This window comes from Corvus hawaiiensis, chromosome 12 (assembly GCF_020740725.1).
Source record: "Corvus hawaiiensis isolate bCorHaw1 chromosome 12, bCorHaw1.pri.cur, whole genome shotgun sequence".
NCBI lineage: Eukaryota > Metazoa > Chordata > Aves > Passeriformes > Corvidae > Corvus > Corvus hawaiiensis.
In genome coordinates this window covers 1,962,472-1,986,095 of record NC_063224.1, presented here as the reverse complement: position 1 = coordinate 1,986,095, position 23,624 = coordinate 1,962,472, and the positions used below count along the sequence as shown (strand labels likewise).

The following is a 23,624-nucleotide window of genomic DNA, read 5'->3' as shown; positions in this document are numbered from 1 at the left end:
TTTAAATATATTTTTATTTTAATATATTTTTTTATTTTATTTATATTTATATTTATGTTTCTATTTTATATTTATTTTTATTTGAATTTGAATTTTATTTTTATTATTTATATTTATGTTTATATTTTATATTTATTTTAATTTTTATTATATTTTTATTTATATTTATACTTATATTTAAATTTTTATTATTTATATTTATATTTAAATTTTTATTATTTATATTTATATTTTTATTTATTTATATTTATATTATTTATGTTTATATTTATATTTATATTTATATTTATATTTATATTGACATGTATGCTTTAATACATATTTATATTTCTTTATATGTATGTTTTCATATATATTTATATATTTACAAACCCCTTGCTCTGCTGCATTCTGAACTCCATTAATCAGGAAAAACTAAAGCAATTTTAGCCCGAAGTGTCATGCACAGAGAAGATGCTTTTTGCTGGGCTGATTTAACAGTTCCCAAACCCCACAGTTGGAAATTCCAGCGTTTGATGTTAATTAGGAACATTTTCAATCAATCACCAGATTTTCCCCTGCTGTTCCCACGTGGCGCTGAACTGAAACCTCCCTCTGGAAGCAGCCAGGTGATGGCACTGGGAATTCTGTCCGTTCCCAGTTTAGGCTGAGCAGCAAACCCCAGCTTCGGTGCCTTTTCTCGGCAGAATTGCTGCTCGCAATCCCTTCCGTGCCGATCCCAGCCGGGCTCCCTTTCATCAGCCCCAGCCCACGGGCTTTGTCCGGCTCCGCTCCGTGTCCCAGCCCGCGAGCGCCGCGCTCTCCTTGGGGCCATCTGCCTTGCACAATTCCTGCGATTTTACAGCCATTTCGTTACTCAATCCTCCCTCAACTCTCTCCATCGCCCTGCTCTAATGGGCTCCCTGCTCTCCTCAGCAAAACCAGCGGAGAAATCAAAAAAAAAAAAATAAAAATCCGAACGTTCGGAAAAGAGGAGGCGGGAGGAATCCAGGGAAAACCGAGGCAAAAAAGCCAGGAGCAGTTTGTTGGTTTGGTTGGACCCCTCCCTCCTTTTCCAAGCTCAGGTTGCCTTTCCCTCCTCTCTGCAGCCCAGGGAGGGGGTTCCTGGGAAGTTCCTCATTTTCTGTCATCAATTAGTGCCCAAATCTCCTCATTTATCCGAGGAGCAGCAGCAGCGCTGGAGGTAGGCAGGGGCGAGGCGGAGGGGAGAGGCTTGGGGGGGATTTTCCATCTTTTTTTCTTTCCCCATTTTGTTTATCCCTTGCTGGGTTTTGAAGGAGTCTGTAAACATCTGGGGGGATTACATCTGGTTTGGGTTCTGCCTGGAATTCCTGGGAGTTTCGTTCCGTTGAGCATTAGAACAAAACCAGCAGCTCCTCTGGCAGGTTCTGCCTGAGGATTTTCCAAAAATAAACCGTGCATCCCCACACTTCCCCCTCTGACACTTCCCTGGGTTTTCATGGAAGTTTTCTGGTGTGGCAAAGGGCTCAGTGAACCTTGGGGTTCAGGGACGGGAACGATTCCCTTTTGGTTTTTTTATTGTAAAAGGGGGAAAGTCTTCATTTTTCTGCCAGAAAATCGACTTGGTCGGAATATTCCCTTAAAAAACTTGGAATGTCTTTGCATGGATTGACAGTTTTCCATGCTGATCCCTGTCTTTGAGCAAATGCAGCACTCTTGGCATTGATAAAAATTCATTGATAAGAAGTGGTTGAACGTTTCGAGGTGGGGTTTTTGTGTGTGGTCTTGGTTTTATTTTGGGAGTTACCTGTGTCATTCCCTGCTCCAATCCCGCTGGAATCCCAGCTCTGTGCTGCACAAGTGTCCTCGGATTTGAAGTCCCTCAGGCTCTTGGCTCCAAGTCCAGATCTTCGCAGCTTTAATCCATGTGCAGATCTGTCGAGTCGAGGGTAAATTGAAAAGCTCATGATTGGAGTTTGCTGTTGGGAAGAAAAACTGGGGAAAAGCTCTTTAGTTTGGGCAGGGAGGGAATTGCAGGAACTTCCAGCCAGGAAATCCAGGTGGGAATTGAGGCAGAGGGATTGGGAGTGTGTGTGGAGAAGGAGGAGGAGTAATGCCCAAGCAGCTCTGGAGTGCTGGATTCCTCATCTTTAGATCCCTTCTGGCACTGCCAAATGTCACCAAATGCAGCCCCACAGGGCCATGAGGTGCCTTGGGACAGGAATGGGAATGGGAATGGGAATGGGAATGGGAATGGGAGTGGTGTGTGGCAGCCTGGAGTGGGTGTGCAAGGCTGATCCCAAGGAATGCCCCTGGCTGCCAGCGATGGATCCGCACAGTCCACAGTCACTGGATCCATTCCCAGGCTCGATCACAGAACGTTCCCCCTGTTCCCTCCCTGTGCCAGAAAACACCACCCAAAAATGGGGGAAATACCCTAAATTTAGAGAATCAGGATTCATTCAGGTTGGAAAGACCTTTAGGAGCATCAAGTCCAACCATCCCCCAGCACTGCCAAGGCCACCACTGACCCGTGTCCCTGTGCCTGGGCTGGACAATCCTTCTGGGGAAGAAATCTTCCCTAATACTGAGGAATTGTCTTGCTCACATGAAATTCTCAAAGTAGGAGGGTTGAGTTGGGCTAAAAGTGCTTTTTACTGGGTTCTGACCAGAGAAACGATGGGTTCTTGTCCCCCTTGTTTGTGGGGGACAGCAAATTTCTGGCTGAGAACCCAGGGACTGATCAACATCATAAGAGAAAGAATTCGAGATAAAAGCAATTTTAAAACACCTTGAAACCCTTAATCCTTCAGGGCTGGTTTCTGAAGGTCCAAAATTAAACATTTTATAATTAAAAAGACCTTTCTTACAGCACAGAACATCCAAGAAAACCCTGATTTTTCTCTTAAAATGCCACCTTCCCTCTTCCTTTTGCACCTGAGATTTTGGTGGGTGCTGACCAGACAGACCCTTCCAGCAAAAGGAGAGTTAACTCCTGGAGAAAGGGGGTGGAGAGGGAATCCCAGCTTGGAACTTGAGACTTTCCAGCTGAGAAAGAAAGATTTGGAGATGCAGACGTAATCACGGAGCTCTGCAATCAGCTCCCTGTCAAAGGAGGTCGGGAAAAGCACAGAAGTGAGTGCCCGGGCACGCTGGGTGTAGGGCAGGACACGGAGCAGCAGTGCCACCACCTCCTCCAGGGTGAGTATGGAAAAACTTCCTGTCTGAACGCTCAGAAAATGGTTGAAATGTTGGAAATGCCTCGGTGGGAAGGTCAGGAGTGGAGGTGAATTGGGATTGTTTGGTACCAGATGCAAAAGGTGCTCTCTTAATTCAGGTTTTCCTGCAGAACAGGCTCCAGGAATGAGCTGGGGGGGGGTCTGGAACAGAATCTCTGCTCTTTCCTGCTCTAAATCCAAAAGTCCTCATGAGCTGCCAAGGACTGCAAACAAACTCATGGAGCGGGAATGCAAATTTGTGTGGATTTCATGTCAAAATGGGAGCATTTTGATTTTTGGGAGCATTTTGATTTGCATGGCTTAACTCCTTCCAGCTTGAGCTGCTCTCCTTATCTGCCTGCTCCAGCTGCAGCCTTCTAGGTAATCCACGTGTTCAGGATGGGCTTTCCTGAACCTTGGAGCATCCTGGTGTAGCTCCACACTTTATTTGCTGCCTGTGTGATGCTCCACGGCTTCTGCACTGAGTGTGGGGGGTTTGTGCTTCGAGGGATCCGAGGATTTCCTGATCCAGACACGATGAAGGATGGAAGAGGGAAGAGATGCTGCTGCCTTGCTTCTCCATGGGGGTTTCCAACCCTGCCAGGTGCATGGGGATGGGATGTTGCAGCTGGGGTGTGATTTATTGCATTGTTATTATTGTTGTTGTTGTTGGGTTTATGGTTATATAATAATAATAATTATTATTATTATTATTATTATAACAACAATAATAACATTCCCAGGCTCTCTGGAGCAGCTCATGGTTAACGTGCTCGACTTCCTGAACTGTTTCACGCTGGGTTTTGTGGGGATGTGTTTGTGAAATGCCTGTTTTCCATTACAAAACCGGGAGATAAACGAAGATGACAGTCACATTTTCCTAACATAAATTTCTCCCTTTCCCAGTCCTCCTTGGAAACCATAAATTCCAGCAGCCTGGCTGCCTGCTCCAGACATCAAAAGGCCCCGTGGAGGCCGCTGGGTTTACAAGCCCTGCTCGCCTGGGTCAGGTCCTGTGCAGGAGAGACACAGATGATCCAAATCATCCAAACGATAACAGAAAGCTGGGATGGGAAGCAGAGTGAAAGGAGGAAGCTGGACAATGTGGGAGGGGAAGGAAAATCTCCTGAGGGGCCTTGTCTCAGCTGATACAGTTCAGGTGGTGGGGAGAGATTTTCCTTCCTTTTCTGGCCAGCCAACATCTTCCTGTTTTCCTACTCCTGCCCTAAGTGTTTTCAGCCCTAAGAACTCAACCTTTTGAGCTCAGACTCATGTCCAAGTTGTTGTCTCATCACATCTCCATGAACGCAACATCCTTTGCTCTTGGCCTTGCTGGATGCTGCCTTTTGCCCAGATCAAATCCATTCACAAACTTCCTCTCCTTGGCTTTTTCTTCCCTGTCACATCAAATACTCATCCAGGCTTTTGCTCTCCTCCCTGACCTCAGCCCGTTCCTGTTCTCATTTAAATCTGCTTCTTCCCCCTGCTGCCCCTTGCCCGTGGCAGGACCAAAATGTCAACACAAACAATGAAAATGCAAAATTTCAATGCAATTTCAATGCTTCACGTCTCACCCTTTAGTCCCTCCCTGCTCTGCATTCCCGGTTTTCATGGACCTTCTGTCCCTCTGAGCTTGGATGGTCCCTCCTTGTGCAGCACCTACGACCTTTTTGTAGGATATTAAGGGTAACTCATCCATGAGTTCCAGCTGTCACCAGCTCAGAGCTCTGGATCAGTGATATTCCTCTTTTTATTATAATTATGCTAAGATTAAACATAATTACCTCAGAGTTATGACACTGAATAAACCCCAGGCTCAAGTTACAAATGAGAAACCTTGTTCTGGTTTTTGCTTTGCTTTCAAAACTTCACTCTGCCCTGAAGAGCAGCTCAAACCAACTGATCTGTTGAAATAAACCCTTTTTTCCACCTTCAACCTGCTGAGTCCTCATCACACGGGGAAACCTTCAGTAACCAACACCCCAATGGATCAGGACAAAGAATTCTGTAGCACATAAACGTTCCTAGCTTGTCCATTATTATAGTTCTTAATATTTGCCATAAATAAATTCCATTTCTAAGTAATAATAATAGTAGTAATAACGATAAGAATGATAATAACAATAATTATAACATCAATAACAATAATAAAAATAACAGTAAAAATGAGAAAAATTTTAAAAAAATTTAAAAATTAAAAAATGGTAGTTCTACATTGTGGGGCAATGTTTGTCCAGCAAGTCTGAGCTCTTGTCCTCATGTGGCTGGAAAATGTCTATTTATATCCAGTGTGCAGAGGCTTTTCCCAGTTTCCAGGTGGGGATTTGCTGGAGGCTGCTCTGGACTGGGCCACCCTCCTGCTACAAGCAGCTGATGCACAGAAATTGGGGTTTCTTTTGCACTTGTTGCTCCCTCTTTTCCTCCTGGGTTTGAAATTCCCTTGGTTTATGGCAGGGAGGTGAAGCCAAGAGCAGCTCCCCTCCCTGAACTCCTCCCAGAACTTGGGGCTGAGGTTTCAGCTCCTTGAACCAAACTCTCACCTCGTTCACTCTTCGCAGGGCAAGGGATGAAGTGCAGGCCTCCAAATTCCCTGGTTTTATGATTTTTGTGTTTCTTCTCATCATTATCAGTTCCCTAAGCCCTTCTAGGTCTGGCCTAGTCCATTCTCTTATTAAAAAATCCACTTTCAATTTGGTTTGATTTCATTTCCTGCGTTCCCCGAACTGAATGTTTCCCTTCAAGCTGTGAAAGCTTCCCCTCAATTCACTGAATTCCCTTTTTATCTGCATTCCCTGCTCCTGTTTCACTCATTTATAAACTAAAAGTGTTTCAGCTCTATCTCAGAATTCATGGACGCTGCATTTTGGGATTCCAGCTCTTGCTGGAGATCCTTTGCCATCGTGAGGGCCCTTGGCGGGAGATCAGACACACAGATCCAGCTTGTCCTGTGGGGATGTGTCATTCCCAGGGCTCCCAACACAGATATCCGTGCCCATCACCTCCCAAAACATGGAATTTCCCCCTCTCTGCCCCACCAAAAACATGGACACCACATTCTTTCAGTGTTTTTCACCAGGACAGCTGGGAAAGGGGCATGTGGCACTGTGGACACAGGTTTGTAACTGTGGTAATGGAGCTCAAGGAATGTTTGGACACCTTCAGGCACAGGGTGGAATTATTGGCGTGTCCTGAGCAGAGCCAGGGGTTGGGCTGGATGATCCTGATGGATCCCTTCCACCCCAGGATATTCCATGGTTCTGTAGCAGAAAGTTCCTTACTCATGGCAGATCCTGGAATAAGATGAACTTTAAAGTCCCTTCCAATCCAGACCATTCCATGGTTCCATGGCTGTGATCCATGTGGGGATAAAACACTCTGGGAGCTCTAAAGGGCTCCAGCAATGGTGGCTGAACTCTGCACTCCCCTTTCCCCAGACACACCTGGGGCAGGTTATGCTCAGTTTTAAACCTCCTTCTTGCCCATGAACTCTTTCATTTGGTCTCCTCTCTGTGGAAGAACTGAGCTCCTTTTCACCCCCACTTGGATGATTTGCTTCCACACAGAAGCCAGACATAAAATCCTCTCTTCTTCCTCATCCACCTCTTTTAACCCAGACATAAAATCCTCTCTTCTTCCTCATCCACCTCTTTTAACCCAGACATAAAATCCTCTCTTCTTCCTCATCCACCTCTTTTAACCCAGACATAAAATCCTCTCTTTTCCCTCAGCCACCCCTTTTTCATTCTCCATGGATGTTCCCCTTCCCTCAGTGCTCAGCCCCGGGGTGTTGGGGTTTTGGCTGCTGTGCTGCTCTCAGCCCATGGCTCAGCATTCCCATGTCCTGCTCCTGCTGCTCTTCCCGAGCCTGGATTGGGACCTCTCCTGAGGAATTGTCTGGTTCCTGAGCCTGCCAAGAGCTGAGGCAGCTCCTGCCGCAGGACACGGGAGCGTGGCAGCGTCTGACCTTTGCAGTTCTCTCTTGGGAAAGGGGAGACAAAAAGGCAAGAAATAAAGCAAACAAAACAAGGAACAGCGCTGCAAGTGCCAGAAGCAAAAGGCAGTTGAGATAGCAAGTTGTTGGAGTTTATTTTTTTTCCCCTCTTCTATTTTTAATCCGCTCACTTTCATTTTTCTCTGGAACTTGTGGAAAGGACGAGCTTCTGGATAAGGAGAAGTGACTGAACTTGTGCTGAGACAGAAATAATCTGGGTAATCAGCAGTGCAGGGAAGGGGGACACAGGACTACGTGACCACCGAGCTGAAGTTTGGGCAAATCCCTCGTTGTCTGGGAGGTTTTGCCTGGTTTGTGGAGAGCTCCAGCCCCCAGTCCAATCCCAGTGCAGTGTTATTACAGGAATTCATCTTTGAAACCCCAGCAGAATTTGTTTGGATTGCTAATTTCCTCGAGGCCTCGGGATATGCTGAAGTGGAGGAAATCCACGGGTTAGCACACGAGGTATCCAGTTGCAGGGTCTCTGGGGGGTGGGAAATCACTTCCCAAATGTGCCTAATAGCACTAGGGTGGAGAAATTATTAGTGCTGATTACACCCTGAACCAACAAACGATCAAAGCAGATCCCACCCTGGGATGTGGGTGCTGAAAGAGCAGGAAAATGGATGGGGGAGAGTGGGGAGATAAAGGCTCCCTGCTGCTTTTGCTGGGTTTTGTCCCTAGGCAGAGCCCCATCAGTGGCTGAATTACATTTATTTCAGCAAAGGTCTTAATGAGGACCTTGCAGTTGCCAGGATGGGGGAGTCACGTGTGACTTTCATCCAGTTCTCTGCTTTTTGGGACCCTTGGAATGATGGAAACCAGCTCGATTTTACCTTCAGACTGACCTAGGAAATCCTGACTTTCAGAACTAAAGGGACTCTGGGAGTGGCAGTTCCTGTCCTTGCTGTCCCTTCCAGATGGGACGTGGTGACACCACTGCTCATCCACCCCTGAGGTCATGGTGAGGGCCTTCACCAGGCCTGGGACACTTCCAGGGATCCAGGGACAACCACAGCTTCTCTGGGAAATCCACCCTCATGGGGAGGAATTTACAGGAATTTAGGATGGCTCTTTCCTCAGGGACATCAGATTGGAAAAGGGACTCCAAATCACCACCTACGGCGTCTTAAATCTGCAAAATATTCCAGGAGAAACAGGGAAACTCAGGGGCAGCGAGGGCTGAACTTCCTGCCTCAAACAGAGGGGTTTTCCTTGAGAATTTGAACTGAATCCCTGCAGGGACACTTGCACTGAGTCCTGTCCCTCCCCTGGGTGACCCAGAGGCTGCTCAGACACCTCCAGGAGAGCTCCATGTCCTGTGGATCTCCCAGGTTTCCGGAGGGAGCTGCAGGGGCACTCTGGGGTGTCCTTGTGGGTGACTGTCCCTGAGAACAGCAACATCTCGTGCTCCACAGCACCCCCCAGATGGGACATTCCCGAAAGAATGGCATCTTCCCTGGAAAACCTTGTTTTTCCAAGGGTGGAGATGAAGGACAGGCACGAGTAGGTGGCACCTGTGGTTGGTCCAAGGAGGTTTTGTGCTCCCGTCTGGTCTCGTGAAATCCATGTCTTGTAAACAGCATCCCAGGGAAAATCCTGGAGAATTTAACAGAAGCCAACTGTTCCCACTTTTTTCAAATCCCCCCTTCATTGATTTAATGTTTGAGGTGCAGCTTTGTCCCAGACAAACCACGTTAACCCAGTTCTGATCCTTCTCACCAGGCAGTCGTGCTGTCCCACTTGGAAAAAAGGGATTCCCTTCAGGAAACTCTTTCAGGAGTGAGAGATCTGCAGAGGGACCTGAGCTCCCAGCCCCCAGGGCCTCAAGGTTAGTGGATTTTATGTTGCATCCTTTCAAAAACCATTGGAACTGCAACAGGATGGGAAATTTTTTGGGAGGATAAATACCTGCTGCAAGGAAGCTCGCAGGGATATGGAAAAGTGTTTCCAAAGGCAAGGTAAGCAGAGGAATCTATTTTCCCTCATTTATTCTCTCTCCACCATCCTGGATGGAAGAGGAGCCTGGGTTTGTTTGCACTTTGCATGAGAAAGAATTAATTTTTTTTTCCTAATGATTGGAATTTGTATAAATTGACAATATCACAAAGGACAGGGTGAGAAACAGGGCTGGGTGTTAATTATTCTCCTGTTAAAGTTTGCTGTTGAGCTCATGTTAATTGTGTTTAATCACAGGTTTAAGGACAGGTTTCAGCTCTACCAGGAACGAGGGAATTCCCTGAGTCTCTTCCCAGTGCTGGGTTTTCCTTCCTCAAGGGCTGCACTCACCAGAGTTTGGATTTTCTCTTATTTCCTATTTTATCCACACTGTTTTAGAAGATGCAGTGCAGAAAAAGGAGGATTTCATGCAAATTAGGAGGTGAAGAGGAGAAAATCCAAACTGCTTTGGCTCCGGGAACTCCCAGGGTTTCCCTCTCCAGCCTGTGGAGACAGGGAAGTGAAAAGAAGCAGGAAAGGAAAGTGCAAGGCAGTTGTCAGTGGCAGGGAAGGCACTTGAAGGCCTTTCCCATCCATCCCTCCCCTCCTGTGCAGCACCTCCCACTCCAGGCTAGGAAAAGCACAGAAAGTCAGGAAATAGTGAGGACAGAATTAGTTTTTAATTTGCTTTCCTCAGTTTTTAGTAATCCCCGATGCCGTTAATAATGCATTTCTATTCCTCCAAAGAACAGAACTAATAAACTCCCTTTGTTCCAAGGTAGTGCTTGTTCAGGGGGTTCAACCTTCTCCCAGGTGCCATTCCAAAAAAGAGCAGGGATTTAAACTCCAGGAATTTCAGTCTGCAGGACAAAAAAAAAAAAAAAAAAAGAGACTTATTTGAAGCTTGGGAAGGTCTGGTTTTTCAGTGTCTCCAACCTTCCTCCCCCCTAAAATAACACTTGAGCCATGGTGAGGGAAACCCTGGGCCAAGTTTTACAGCTGAACCACATGCAGAAGTGCTTGTGCAACTGCTGCCTCCAAACTGAACTCAGATTTCAGGCGAAAAAGGAGAGTTTTGGGACACTGAGGGTGTCAGGCTGCTCTGGAGATGTGCTGGCACCTTTGGGGGTTTCACACCTTGGCTTCTGTGCTTTGTGGTGGTGCCAAGAGGGAGCTCAGAGGGTTTCTTGTGTCTCCCTGGATGTCATTTAAGGTTGGGCAAGAGGGAACTTTAGGAGATGAGCAGCACCTCCTCGAGTTACTGTCTGCAGGTTAAAGCAACACCAGAAAAAATGGAGAGATTTAAAAAAAAAAGAGAAAGATATAAAAAATCCAGCTGGTTCCATCTGTGTGGTCTGCTCCGCTGGGGAATTCCTGCTTTGGGAGATCTCCATGGCTCCCAGAGGGCTGAGGGAGATGTGTTGGAGGGGTTCATCAGCTTCTTTCTTCTGGAGACCTTGAAATTTGGTGCCTTCGAGGTTCTGGTGGCCCCGCGGCCTTTGGATGTGTCTTGGCCCTGAAAACGAGCACAGGACCAACACACAGAGTGAAAGCAGAGGCCTGGAGCTGGAGTCCTGGCTTTGCCCCAGCCTAATGGATATTCAGTGCTGGCCTGGAGCCTCTGGGATTAGCAGAGAGTTGTTTTCCTCAGGGATTGGGGAAATCTCCAGCTTGGCTTCTCCACGGCCTGTCCGTCCCCTGTCTCGTGACAGGTTCATCCTGTGAGCAAGAGCAGATGATAAATCCATCACCTCCTGAGATTCTCAGCTTCATATTCTGTTTTTTTTTCCTTTTTCCCTTTCACACTATGGCACCAGGGCCTTCCAGAGGGAGCTGATAGCTGTGGGTTTCCAAAGGAAAGGGACAGAGTTAATGGGAGCACTGTCGGCCTCCCCTCGGCAGCAGCGGATTAGAAATCATTACTTACAATCAGTGGGAGGCTCCAGGGGCCTCTGTCCTGCCTTGTGGAGCTGGATTGGGATGGGCACAAGCTCTTCCTGATGGCCAGGACACTGGGAATGACTCCAGTGTGGGCACACTGTGGGATCTTTTGGAATAACAGGGAGGGTGTAAGCTCAGAGCTCCGCACAGGGATGGCCTTGGCTTTGGATGTTGTTTTCCTGTGGAGAGCGAGCTGGATTTGGACATCACAACCCTCAGGAGATGAGCTGCTCCCTCTGAGTGCTCTTTTTACATCGCCCTCCCCCAGCTGGGCCCAAGCAGGACAAAACAGGGGGGATTAATTTGGCTTTTCCCTGTTCCAGTTGGTTCGAGTCACTCTGTAGTTGCCCCATTCATGTAGGAAAGGCCTGGCCCATTCCAGAGCAGGAGGTAGCACAGGGAAGATGAGGGAAGGGGCAGCTCCATCACTGCATCCAAGTAATGTGTTGGATTTGTGTTTCTCTTTTTGGGGCCATCTGGAAAATGATTTGCTCAGAGTGAGTGGAAATGCAGGGAAGGATTTATGGGATAAAACAGGGAGCACTGGGACAGCGCCGGCAGATGGATCCAGGGAAATGGATCCTGTGGAACAGGCTCGTGTGTGCCACACACTCCTGTTGTGGCTCCTGGGAAAGGAGCCTTGGACACAAGGAAATGGATCCAGGCTTTAATGTAAAACCTCATTTTTGGTGAGTCAGTGGGGCCAATTCCTTCCAAGTGCCCCCCTCTGACCTCTCCCAGCAGCCATTCCCTTCCCTTTGGGATCATGCCCGGGATGTGCCAGCTCTGCCCTCTCAGTGCCAGCACAGGCACAACCCTGAGGGATTGCTGGTGTGGAAATCCATCCCATTTCCAGCCTGGGCTTCTCAGGGAGCCTCTGGGAATGCTGCAGGCAGGGAAGGGCTGTGAGCAGGCCCCGAGGTGGTGCTGACATCACCAGTAAAGCTCAGGGAGCTCCCTCCAACTCCTGAGCCTCAGTGCTGGGCTTAAATGAGCTCCAGAGCTCCAGCACGACCCCACTCTACTCCCAGAGCTCCCAGGTCATGGAGAACGAAGGATTTCTTTCAACACTCCAGGAAAACCATGAAAAACAATCTCCAACTCATCCAGGGCCCACCTTGGCTTTCACCCTCCGTTCCTGCCTCGGAGTGTTTGCCAGGAACCTCCTGGAAGAGAAGAACCCCAGGGCTGCTGAGCAGGCTTTGCAGGAGTTTGGGATGGATGGATCCTTGATCCCCTTGGATGCTTTGGGGGCTGGAGGAGTGGCAGCTGCCAGTCCCACCAAGCCCTGCTCTCCAAGCAGAGACTCCCTGGGAATTTCTCATGGGCTCCAGGGTTTTGTCTGTGCCCCACTTTGGGGGCAAAGCTTTGCTTTGCTGCACTGCTCTGAGTTCTACTTTTGCCCTATTAATTCCTGGCAAAATAAAGCCCAACCAACTCTAAATAGGGCTGGATGACAGCGGGTGCCAGAGGTTGTTCCTGCTGCTGCCATCTGGAGCAGCACCTCCCCTTTATCTCCCCCTTACTTCCCCTTTATCTCCCCTTTTCCTCCCCTTTATCTCTCCTTCCAGGTCTCAGCCTGTTCAGTTCCTGTTCTTCCTCCCTCACACTTCATTTCCTTCTGCTCTGCTCCTGTTTCTGCCTCACCCCAGTCCCTGCAGGCCCCACAGGCCCCATTCCCACAGAAATGTTGTTAAAATGAAGCCAGGTTAACATTCCCTCACTGGAATGTGCATGGAGAATCCCTCCCACTCCGTGATGGCATTTCTGAGCTTTCAGCATTTGTAGGATGATGTTTTTTGAGCTGCTTTCAGCTGTGTCACCCAGAACCCAGAAATGGGGTGAAGCGAGGGTGGAAATGGTTGCCTGGTTGTGCACTGAGGCCCAGAGCTGAGGGACCTCCTCCATCCCCTTCCCTCTGCCCTCATGGCACTGGAGATGATAAAGGAGAGCTTCAGACCCACCAGCCTCGTCCCAGCCCCTTCCACCAGGGAATACTTCCCATGGATTTGTTCCCAGTGGAGCCTATTGCAGCATTTGTCTGATTTTAAAAACAATAAAACACCCCAGGGCTGCTCCATCTCGGAGCCCCCAAATCTGAGGTTATTCAGCCTAAAGTTGCCACGTCGGTGCCACTTTGAGCATTTCAAGGTCGCTGCTGCCTTCCCCAGCTGGGCAAGGCCCAGAGGTGACAGCCAGGAGTGTTTGCCATGGTGGGAAGGACATTTCCAATGGGAAAAGGCCGTGCCTGGAGCCTGGACCTTTTCTCTCCCCTCCCACTTCAGTCACAGCAGATGAATGATTTGTTTGTCATCAAATTAAGGCCCAAGCTGGGCCTTTGGCTTTGCTGGTCCATTCAGCAGAGTTTTTTGCTTTGTGTCTGGCCAAAAAGTGACTCAGAGGAGCCATGAGCGAGGGGCACGAGCCTCCCTGCAGCCAGGCAGGGACTGCAATTCACCCCTCGACAAATCCAAGGAGAGAGCTTGGTTAGGAAGCAGAGGAAACCACAGGCAGGGAGATTGGAATCAAGAGTTGCTCCACAGGGAGCAAATGGTTAGGAAAGGACAGGCTGTGCTGATCCAACACCCAGCAAAAGGACCTGGCTGGGGTCAGGCCTCCCTGGAGAGCTCTGGGAGCTCCCAGACAGTTTTGCAGCTGGGTGGGATCCAGATGGAGCAGCCGGTGGGAGCCAGACTGTGCGTGGGATGCTGAGGATGTGTTTCCATTCCTCATCTTCCATCCCAGCAAGAGTTTTTATATGGCAATAAACTGAAGGAATTCTGCACTTTCCCAGTAGCACCGGGCTCCTGTTGGGGGTTTTGGGAGGCCTTTTGGGGGCTGGGAATGTGGGGTGGGAAGGGAAGCCCATGCAGGTGGTCCTGAGGAGAGCTGAGCAGTGTGGGAGGGATGGGTGCTGCACTTTTGGGGAGAGCAGGATCCCTCTGGGAGCCACTTTGGCTTCTGGAGCCGTGGACGGCAACTGCTGCCTTTGGTATGGAATTGTCTTGTCTTGTCCAGCTTTTATTCCAGGGCAGCAGCTCCTTTCTTCCCCCATGGAAATCCCTCCCAAAGTCCAACCCCTGGCTGCTTTGAGGGAATTTTCACGGAGTGGGATTGAAGGATCGGGATGTGACCCTTTGCTGGGAAAGTTGGGATTCATGAAAAGGTGGGAATGTGCCGAACCAAGTGAGCTGAGCTGGAAAGTGCTGCTGGAGCTTTGGCTGCTTCTGTGGAAGGGACCAAACACAGGGAAAAGTCTGTGGGATCAGGGAACAGGAACCAGGAGAGCTGAAACCAAACCTTGGCTCTGTCGTGGACTCTGCATTGCACTGACAGTGTCACTTAAGGTCACCTCGAAACAAATCAGCTCCTAAGCTGGGGAGTTAAGTCAGGCTTTAGGAGTGTGGGGAACTCCCAGGGCCTGGAGCTGTCCCCTTTGGAAAGGTTCCAAAGGGCAATTCCTCAGGCTGGGACTTCAGCTGCCCCTGCACTGGAAGATATCCATGGACAATTCCAGTATCTCAGCTTCCAGGGGTCGGTGATGGCTGACTTGGAAGGATGGGGGAGGAGGAACCCCTGTCCTGATTGCTGGAATTTCGGAAGTTGGACTCCTGGGATCGTTACTTGCCTCGACCTCAGTGAGAGGTGCTGGTGCTCACAGCAGGGAGGAGAACATCCCTTACTGGGACAGCTGGGATTTTCCATGGAGTTTGAGCTGTTCTTGCACATAATTCCCACCAGAGTTTATGAGCCCTTGGTGCCTGCTCCTTTGCAGATCCTGGGAAAACTGCTGCCAAAACCCACCAGCCAAATGTTCTGGGAGCTGGTGCCACCCGAAATCCAGCCGGGGTGAAGAGCAGCTGAGGAAAATCCCCATGGAGTGAATGATCCCAGAGCTCTTGGATCAGCTGTGCACACGTTCATTTAATCCCAATAAAAGTCTCTCCTCTTGCTGGGCAGGGAGCAGCTCCCGGCTGGAAGGCCCCTGGATGACTGGACTGGGAGGGAGGCTGAGCTCAGCCAAAGGCAGAAACGCTTCAGCTCTGCTGAATTCCATGTGCCAGATCTCCAGGTGCCTCTCCAGGCTCGGGTCTGGCTGGTGGGGAGGGTGATCCGTGTGTGCACCTGCCCTTGGGATAAGCCCAGCCTTGGGCAGCCCCACTGGCTCCGCTCAAGGTGAAATAACGGGCTTGGAAACTTCTCCTCTAAAACCAGGGCAGCCTTGGCCGTTGTTTCCTTGAGATTGGTTCCACCAGCTCCCAGGACCTGTTTTCCACGGGGCTGGCAAGCTCTGCCTGGCCATTTGATCTTGGAATGATGGGAGCAGAGCCTGTGCTGAGCCTGTCAGCTCGGGGGAACCATAAAAAAGGAACCGAGAGTTCAAGCAAACAAAACCTGGAAGCCTGGAGAGGGGAAGGTCATGGAGACACCCCCTCCATGGCAGGACACTGTGTTTTTTGGGGCTGGGCTGCTCTGCCTGGCTGCAGATCTCTGGCACATCCCAGATGGATTCTGTGGAGCTGCAGGAAGCAGCTCAGACTCGGGATAAAGCGGGAAGATGTTTTTGAAGCAAAACCAGGTGTTAATCAAGGCTCAGGGTATGTTTCAGGTGATTCCTCCCTCCCTGTCCAGAATCCATCTCCAGCAGGATGGAGAGTTCCTTAGGAAAATGGATCCAGGCTGAAAACCCAAGATCTCCATCCCAGGCAGGGAATTTGCTTTGATTCCCTTCTGTCCCTGGAGCAGCCGCCACACTTATCCCACAAATGAGGAGATCCCAGCTCTTCCCGAATCCTCATTTGTGGTGTATTGTCCCAGCTGCTGGATGTGTCTGGAGCCTGTGGGATTGGTTTCCTTCCTGCAAACCAGTTTGGGACTGGTGCTGGCAGCCGAGGAGCTGCCACAAACCTGGTGGGAACAATTCCCAAAATCCCCCCTCGCAGGGCACAGCGGCCTGAGACTTTAGGGAGCTGCTCCATCATTCCTGTGGCATTTCCCCATCTTGACCAGGGCACAAACCCCATCCCTGGCAGTGTCCAAGGCCAGGCTGGACAGGGCTTGGAGCAGCCTGGGATAGTGGAAGGTGTCAGGGTTGGAACGAGATGAGCTTTGAGATCCCTTCCATCCCAAACCTTTGGGCAGAGGGTTCTGTCCAGGTTTACCAGGTGGAAATGGGCTGGGAACCATTTCTCCAGCCTGGAATGGGGCAAAGGCTCTTTCACCTCCTTCCCAAGCCTTGGGAGACCCTCCCCACTGACCCCCCCAGTGCTCCCACTGAGTGAATCCAAAGATTATTTCATCCCTGTCCTGCGGCCCAGCCAGCCCTGGAGCCAACAGGAACGTGGCTTCAGGAGCTGGGGAGGGCCCCCAGGATCCCAAACATCCCAAAAACCCCCCAAGCTCTGTGCTTTGTGTGCATGGCCGGAATCTGCTCCGGCTCCCACCAGCCCCGCCGTGCTGGAACGATGCTGGAGCTCCACGTGCAGAGGGACAAGCTGGAAACAAATGCTCCTCTCCAGGATTTCACCCCCAGCTGCACCAGCTCAGACCATCCATGCCCTCCTGGGGCTCGTGGCCTTTTCCTTTGTCTCCTTGTTGGGGAATCCAGCTGATTCCTGTCAGGAAGACAAATGGTGTCTCCGAAGCTCCGATAAGAAGGATGAAATCTGTCCTTCGCTGAGGGCTCTGCAGAGGTTTGGGGGGATGCAGTTGGAAAATCGGGATTAGGCTTTCCAAGAGCATGGAGGCTGATCCAGGGGGTTGGATTTTTGGGGTGGAAGTGGATGTGAACCCTTGATTTGGAGGTCATTTGCCCATTTTCATCCTGTTTCCATCCTGGTGGAGCAGCATTCGTGTGGGATCAATTAAACTCAGGGACATTTGGGTGAGGAAACTCTTGGAAGCACAGGGGCACATCCCGAAGGGTCTAGTTTTCCCTGGATATGGGGAAGCTGAGCGTGCTGGCCTCCATCCCATTCCCACAGCCGGTGTCCACCTGAGGAAACCCCATTAAGATCTGTGGGGTGGAGGCTGTGGCACTTCTGCTCCCCAGTCCTGGCAGAATCCAGCCTGGATTCAACCCCTCTGCCATTCAAGCAAAGAAATTTGCTGCAAGCTCGTGGTGAGCCCTTTTTAGTGAGTGTGGGTGGTGAGAAACACAAAGCTTCCCAAATAAAATCAGCAGAATGCTGGGTGGCAGCCCTGGTTCCCTTGGCTTTCCTTAAAAACCCAGCTCTTAATGGATCTGCTGGAAAGTTTTTGAGATGTTCTGTTTGAAGTCTGGGCCGGTTTTATGTTTTATGCAGGAATTTGGCTGCGGGAAGTCTCAGTTCTTTCACGTATTTTGTATCAAAATCCCTTTATAGACCAAATAATTCCTTTTCCACTGCAGAGCCTCTGCCCCGTGCCCAGATTGCTCCAAGCCGCTCCTGCTGCTGAGATGATTTCTGCCTAAAAGACAAATTTGTAGCTTTTTTTGTTAAATTTCCAGCCTTTTGCTGTTTTCCAGGGACATTTTCGTGGGGTGGGACTTCGAGGGCTGGGGAAGCGGGGGTTCATGAGAAGCTGGGAATGCACTGAACACCAGTGAGCTGAGCTGCTCGGTGCTGCTGGAGCTTTGGCTTCTCTTCCAGTGGTGTGTAAGGGACCAGACACGGGGGAAAAAAATCCTGTGGGATCAGGGAACAGGAGAGGGGAAAGAGGAGAGGAGACAGCTCAGCAGAGCTGGAGCATCCCTGAGTGTGGAGCGCTCGGAGCACGGAGCCGCTGACCTGGAGTCACCTCCGCTGGCACTGAAGGGAAAGCCTCGCCAAAAATTCTTGTGGTTTCCCAACTCCTGGGCTGCCGGCGGTTCGCACCATTCCCAAAGGCAGCCGTGCCTTCAGGAATTCCCCTCTGGAGCCGGCAGCTGCGGCTGCTCCATCCCGCCCCGCACACGCTGATAACGAGCTGGGCGAGGCTCTTATCAGCATCCCGCTGACATCCCCGCCACGGCGATGAAGGCTCGGGCGCTGGAGGCCCCAGGAGCCTCCTGTCTCCTCCCGGGACACGCGGGATTGATTAGGGATGTGCCGGCTGCCGGGATGCAGCGGGAATGTGACGGACACGGAGCGGCGGGCGCTGCCCTCCCGGCAGGAGCCAGGGAAACGGGAATGAGCTGCGGGAGATGGGATGACAGCGGCTGGCAGATAAGGATGTGGTTTTCATTTCAGCATCCCATTAAACGGGAGGAGAACGTTCCCATCCCGCAGCTCGTTCGCGGTTCTGCGTCGGGATGGAGCCGGCAGGGCCCCAGATGTGGCCGGGAATGAGATCCCAGGGATTGCAAATCCCGGCTGGATTTGTCTCCTGAGCCTTGCACAGGCGTTTGTGCTGCGTGGAAAGCGGGGAAGGACCCAACGTGGCTTTGCAGGGCTGGAAAATCAGGAGAAGGCAAATCCCTGACTGTGTTTTTCAGGGAGAATTTGGCTCTTCTAGCGCCGGAATCCGGGCTCTGGTGTAACACCAGGAATTTGCTGTTTCAGTGGGAGCAGGCAGAAATCAAACTCTCGGTGATGACATTTAGTGAAGGGGCAGGGAAGGCACCAGGGACACCCCTCGGCATCAGCCTGGATTTCCTGTGGGGCTGGAGGGTGGGAAAGTCTCCTGGACACCCAGCTTGGTGGAATGGGATCAGTATTCCCAGTATGTCCCAGTATAGTGCCAGGCTGGACTGGTCATCCCTGGATCTCGTAGCCTCTGCCCAGCCACTGCAAGGCTTTCCAGGAGGAAACTCTGCATCCACGTGATCCTTTGCCCATTCCCAACTGTGTGGTTCAGTACCAACCTCGGATTCTGGAAAAATCCCTCTGAGGCCAGCCCGGGGTGTGTCAGGTCTGCAGAGTGGAGCATCCCTGTCCTCCCAGCTTTTCCAGAGCCCTGGCTGCCAGGACACAGAAAGTGCTGGACAGACTCATCCCCATTTCACAGAATCATGGAATCAGGATCACAGGGGGTGGAAAAGAGCTCCAGGATCAGAGTCCAACCTGAACTCAATCCCCACCTTGTCCCCAGCCCAGAGCACTCAGTGCCACCTCCAGCCCTTCCTGGCACACCTCCAGGGATGGGCACTCCAAACCTCCCTGAGTACTTCCAAGGCCTGAGCTCCCTTTCCATGGGGAAATTCCTGCTGCTGTCCACCCTGAGCCTGCCCTGGCCCAGCCTGAGGCCGTTCCCTCTCCTCCTGTCCCTGTTCCCTGGGAGCAGAGCCCGACCCCCCCGGCTGCCCCCTCCTGTCAGGGACTTGTGCAGAGCCACAAGGTCCCCCCTGAGCCTCCTTTGCTCCAGCCTGAGCCCCTTTCCAGCTCCCTCAGCCTCTCCAGAATTCCAAATGAAGCCAAACTGAGCTTCCATCGGACACAAAACTCTTGAGACTCCACAAATTCAATTTTATTTCACAAACAGCCCAACACTGCTGCCCTTGACCAATCCTTTGTCCCAAGGCTGGACTGAGGAGCCAGGTTCAGCTTTGCTTGAACTCTTGGAAAGGCAGCACTTGGAGCTTGGGCCTCTCCCGACTTTCCTGGAGCGCTCACATGTGCGGAGCAGAGCCGGAGCCTCGCCCGCTCCGAGTGCATCATGACCTCAGTTAAGCAAACACTTGCTGTAATCGCCTCCAGATCTGCCCTGGCTTTGATCAGCTGCAGGATCACTTTATCTTATGATATAAGTATGTAAAACATCCATTTGTTTTCGGGCAGGATGCAAATAAATCATTGCATAAGTTCGGGCCCGAGCGAGGAAGCCGAGGGAGGGGTGCGGCCATGGCTCCACAACTGCTCAGGCTCCACCTCCTGGAAGGTCACTCCTTCAGGAACACGGCGTTTCTCTTCCCACCAAGGCTCTACTTTGCTTTATTCCAACGGTTCCTGTCACCCATGGACAGCTCTGGGTGTTCCCAGCGGAGCGGTGATTCCAGTGAGGATGTGGTGTCCCATGGGAGCAGCGCCGGTCCATCCCTCCCAGTCCCACCCAGTGATCCCCAGTGCTCCAAAAACAGCCTCAGACTCCTCCTGGGATCACTCCGAAGGTCTGGTGGTCATCAGTGTGGTGGTCGTCGCTCTGGTGGTCACCTCCCAGCCCTGCCACCCATTCCACGTTCCGCTCCTTCCCAACACCCCTTTGTGCCATTTCCACAGGAGTAATTTATCAGGGAAAGGGGGTTTATTTTTAACACTCTGGCTCTTTCCCAGCCTTTTCCCACAGCCTTTCCCCATCCCAGCCCCTGATCCCATCCCCTGTGCCTGCTCCTGGTGGGATTCCATCCCTGGATCCCATTGGCTGCTCATGGCTGTGACCCCCCAGCCCGGAGCCCTTCCCCAGGGATGGCCACGGGTGGAGCTGCTCCCAGTTGGAGCTGATCCCCTTGGAAAGCAACGATTCCCAGTGGGAAGCTGCTGGGAGTGCTGTCAGGGTGGTTTTACAGAGGTTAAGCTGAGCCCAGAGCTCAGCAGCTCCTCTGTGGTGTCAGCCAGTGCTTGCTTGGTTGATGGGAAATCGGGATTTGGGCTTTCCCCGGCTGAGATTCCTCAAAATCAGTTTCCTCTGCTTGTTCCCAACCCAGGCACGAGCACAGCCCCTGTTTAAGATGTCAGGGAAGGAAAACTCTTGCCAAGAGATTCAGAAAAAATTATAAAAACCAACAGCTGATGGCTGGGGAATCTCATCGGCTGAGCCAGGAGAGGCAGATGAATATTCCCATTTTTCCAGAGCTAAGGAACAATCAGGGTCTCCACCAGCTGTGTTCTCCAAAGGTCTGGCAGCACCTTCCCAAGAGAGAAGGGATTTGGGGCAGTTCTGGCTTCGCTCCCACTCGTGGCCTTGCATCCCACCTTCCTGCAGCTCCTGGATTTTAACTGGGTGCCCAGAAATCTGTGGATTCCTCATCCCTGGCAGTGCCCAAGGCCAGGCTGGATGGGCTGGGAGCACCTGGGATAGTGGAAGGTGTCCCTGCCTGTGGCAGGGGTGGGATGGGGTGAGCTTTAAGGTCCCTTCCCCCCCATTCCATGATTCAATGATTTTTTCCTCATCATTAAAAGGATTTTCCAGCCCTTATCCCAAATGCTCTGCCGGTGGCTGCATTTTGGGGCAAAGCCACACCCGTGTTCCCATTCCCCTAAATAAGAATTCCAGAGAAGAACATGGATGCAACAATAGGAATCAATATTCCAGTGCTGCTCCAGGATGTCCTGGAAGGGGAGCTCAGGGAGCTTTGGGAAGATAAGATTGGGTGCATCAAACAGTGCCAGATGATTAATGAACCTTTGTCCTGGCGAGGGAGATAAAACCCCTGGAGCTGCTGCCCCCTGCTAACAGCTTTTCCATCACATTGGAAATATTCTTCCCCATTCCAGAGGTATTTCATTATCTGTCTTTATCCAAGGGCAGATGGAATTGGAAATGTCCCCCAGCCCCATTCCGCTCTCACATCACAGAGCTCCTCCCTTTCTGTTCGTTGTTTTCACACCTCTGCAGGCCCCAGAGCCCGAGAAATCCACACCAATTACTGATATCCCACTTCTCCTCCTTCCCAAATTTCCAGCAGGGTGTTTTCTCTCCAGGCTGCCACTGCTGATGGATTCCCTGGCTGTTCCCAAGTGTGGAGGGAGAGGTGGATCCGTGCCAGAGCTTTGTCATTCCACGGAGTGATTTGCACCTGGAAAAGAGAGGGGGAACGAGGCAGAGCACCCAGGGCACTTCCCAGGAGTTTAAACTGGGATGGAGTGGGAGAAGACACCGGGATTTGGATGGGCAGAGCTCTTTTGGAGCTTGGAAAATCCCTGGTGCCTGAAAAAACCTTTTCTCCTCCTCTTCCTCCTGCTCTTCCAGCTCAACTTTCTCCTCTCTTCCTTTCAATTTTGCCACAGCTGATCCAAGGGAAACCCTCGTGACAGGAACACCAGGCTGGCATCGTTCCCTCTGGGAATTCTCCAAGGAGGCAGCCGGGCTGGCAGGTTGAGGACACTGCTGAAAAGTTGGGAGCGGGATGGTTTGGCTGCAGAAAACCTGCCTGATTCTTGCCTTTTACCATGGAATTCCCTTGGAATTCTTGTCACTCGATCAGCACAACCCGTGGCACTGTCCCTGGGAGGTGGAGCTGTTCACCCATAAACAAAAATTGTATTTCCTGTCTTTGGAATGTTTTCTCCACAGTTTCTGTTGCAGAGCAGGTTGTGTTTTGGAACTTTATCCAGCAATATTCCAGACAAACCTGTGGATACTGGAAATGCCATTTCCCTCAGTTTTGGCAGGTTTTGCAGAGTCCAGTCAGCCTCCAGCACAAAAATGATGAGCTCAAGTTCCCTGTAAGGTGAAGACTTCAGCTGGGACAATCCACAGGAACATTCCCTGCTGGAATGAGTGGTGCTACTTTTATCCCCATTAAATTCCTGGATTTCAGCGACTTTACTCCCGATTTATTTCAAGGACAGGGCTTGGAGCAGCCTGATCTAGTGGAAGGTGTCCCTGCCCGTGCAATGGGATGAGTTTTAAGGTCCTTTCCAACCCAAACCAGTCTGGAATTCTACAATTCCACAGCCTGGCTGCTCGGGGAATAAAAATATCCTTAAATGTTTGCTGCCTGCTTGGATGAAAGGAATGGCAGGGCTGGAAATAAATTCCAAGTGGAAAAAAATCAGACTCTTTTTGGAGAGTTGGGAAGGACACAACAAATCCAGAGACAAAGGCGTGGTCGGCAAAGGGGAGTGAGGTGCAGGGATAGGGGGGCTGTGGGGAGAAAAACGGGGATTTGACAGCTGGAATGGCTTCCCACTGCCAGAGGGCAGGGATGGATGGGATATTGGGAAGGAATTGTTCCCTGTGAAAGTGGTGAGGTCCTGGAATGGATTTCCTGGAGAAGCTGTGGCTTCCCCATCCCTGGAGGTGTCCAAGGCCAGGCTGGAGCCACCTGGGATAGTGGAAGGTGTCCCTGACCTGGCAGGGCGTGGGATGGGATGATCCTTTCCCCCTTATTTTGGAGAAAACCCACAGAAGCCCCTGGAAAACGGGATAATTCCAATGAGCACCAGGCTCCAGGGGATTCTCTGTGCAAGGCTGATCCCTGCCCAGGCTGGGCTCAGCACGAGGCGGGACCTGAGCGTCCCTGGAGCTGCTGCGGCTCCCTGAGGAAGGACGAGGGAGGAATTCATCCATGGAGAGAACAGCCAGGGAGAACAGGTCCTGGAAGGACTCTGAGGAGAGGGATCCACAGGGATGGGAGCTGCCAGGCGCCCTCCAGGCCCTCAGCGCTGCCCAGGTGGGGCCATCAGTGCCCAGGAGCAGCTGGAGGGGATCAGTGGGATGGGAATGCCCCGCCCATCCCATTTTCCCCACCTGGCAGTGGGACTGAACCCACCCAGAAGTGCCGGGGGCAGCGTGGGGTGTAGGCGCTGCCCTTTATTCCTCACTTTGGAGCTTGTAGGGACAGTTAGGGAACGGGAGGATGAGCTCCCTCCTCCTGGGGGGCTGCAGAGGTCTTGGTGACCCCCTGGATTTTGGGGATGAGGTGCCATGGAAATTTTGTCACCTCTTTTGGAACC

General features: G+C 51.1%; 1 protein-coding gene across 1 annotated transcript in view; it reads left to right on the top strand.

Annotated features, from left to right (window-relative positions):
• Positions 1–2,257: 2,257 nt before the first annotated feature.
• ZNF469 (zinc finger protein 469) overlaps positions 2,258–23,624 on the top strand; it is a 182,133-nt gene continuing 160,766 nt past the window's right edge. Inside the window, exons 1-2 of the mRNA XM_048316851.1 lie at positions 2,258–3,162; positions 8,896–9,001. The gene's annotated coding sequence lies outside the window, so the exon portion shown is untranslated. The remainder of the gene's footprint in view (positions 3,163–8,895; positions 9,002–23,624) is intronic.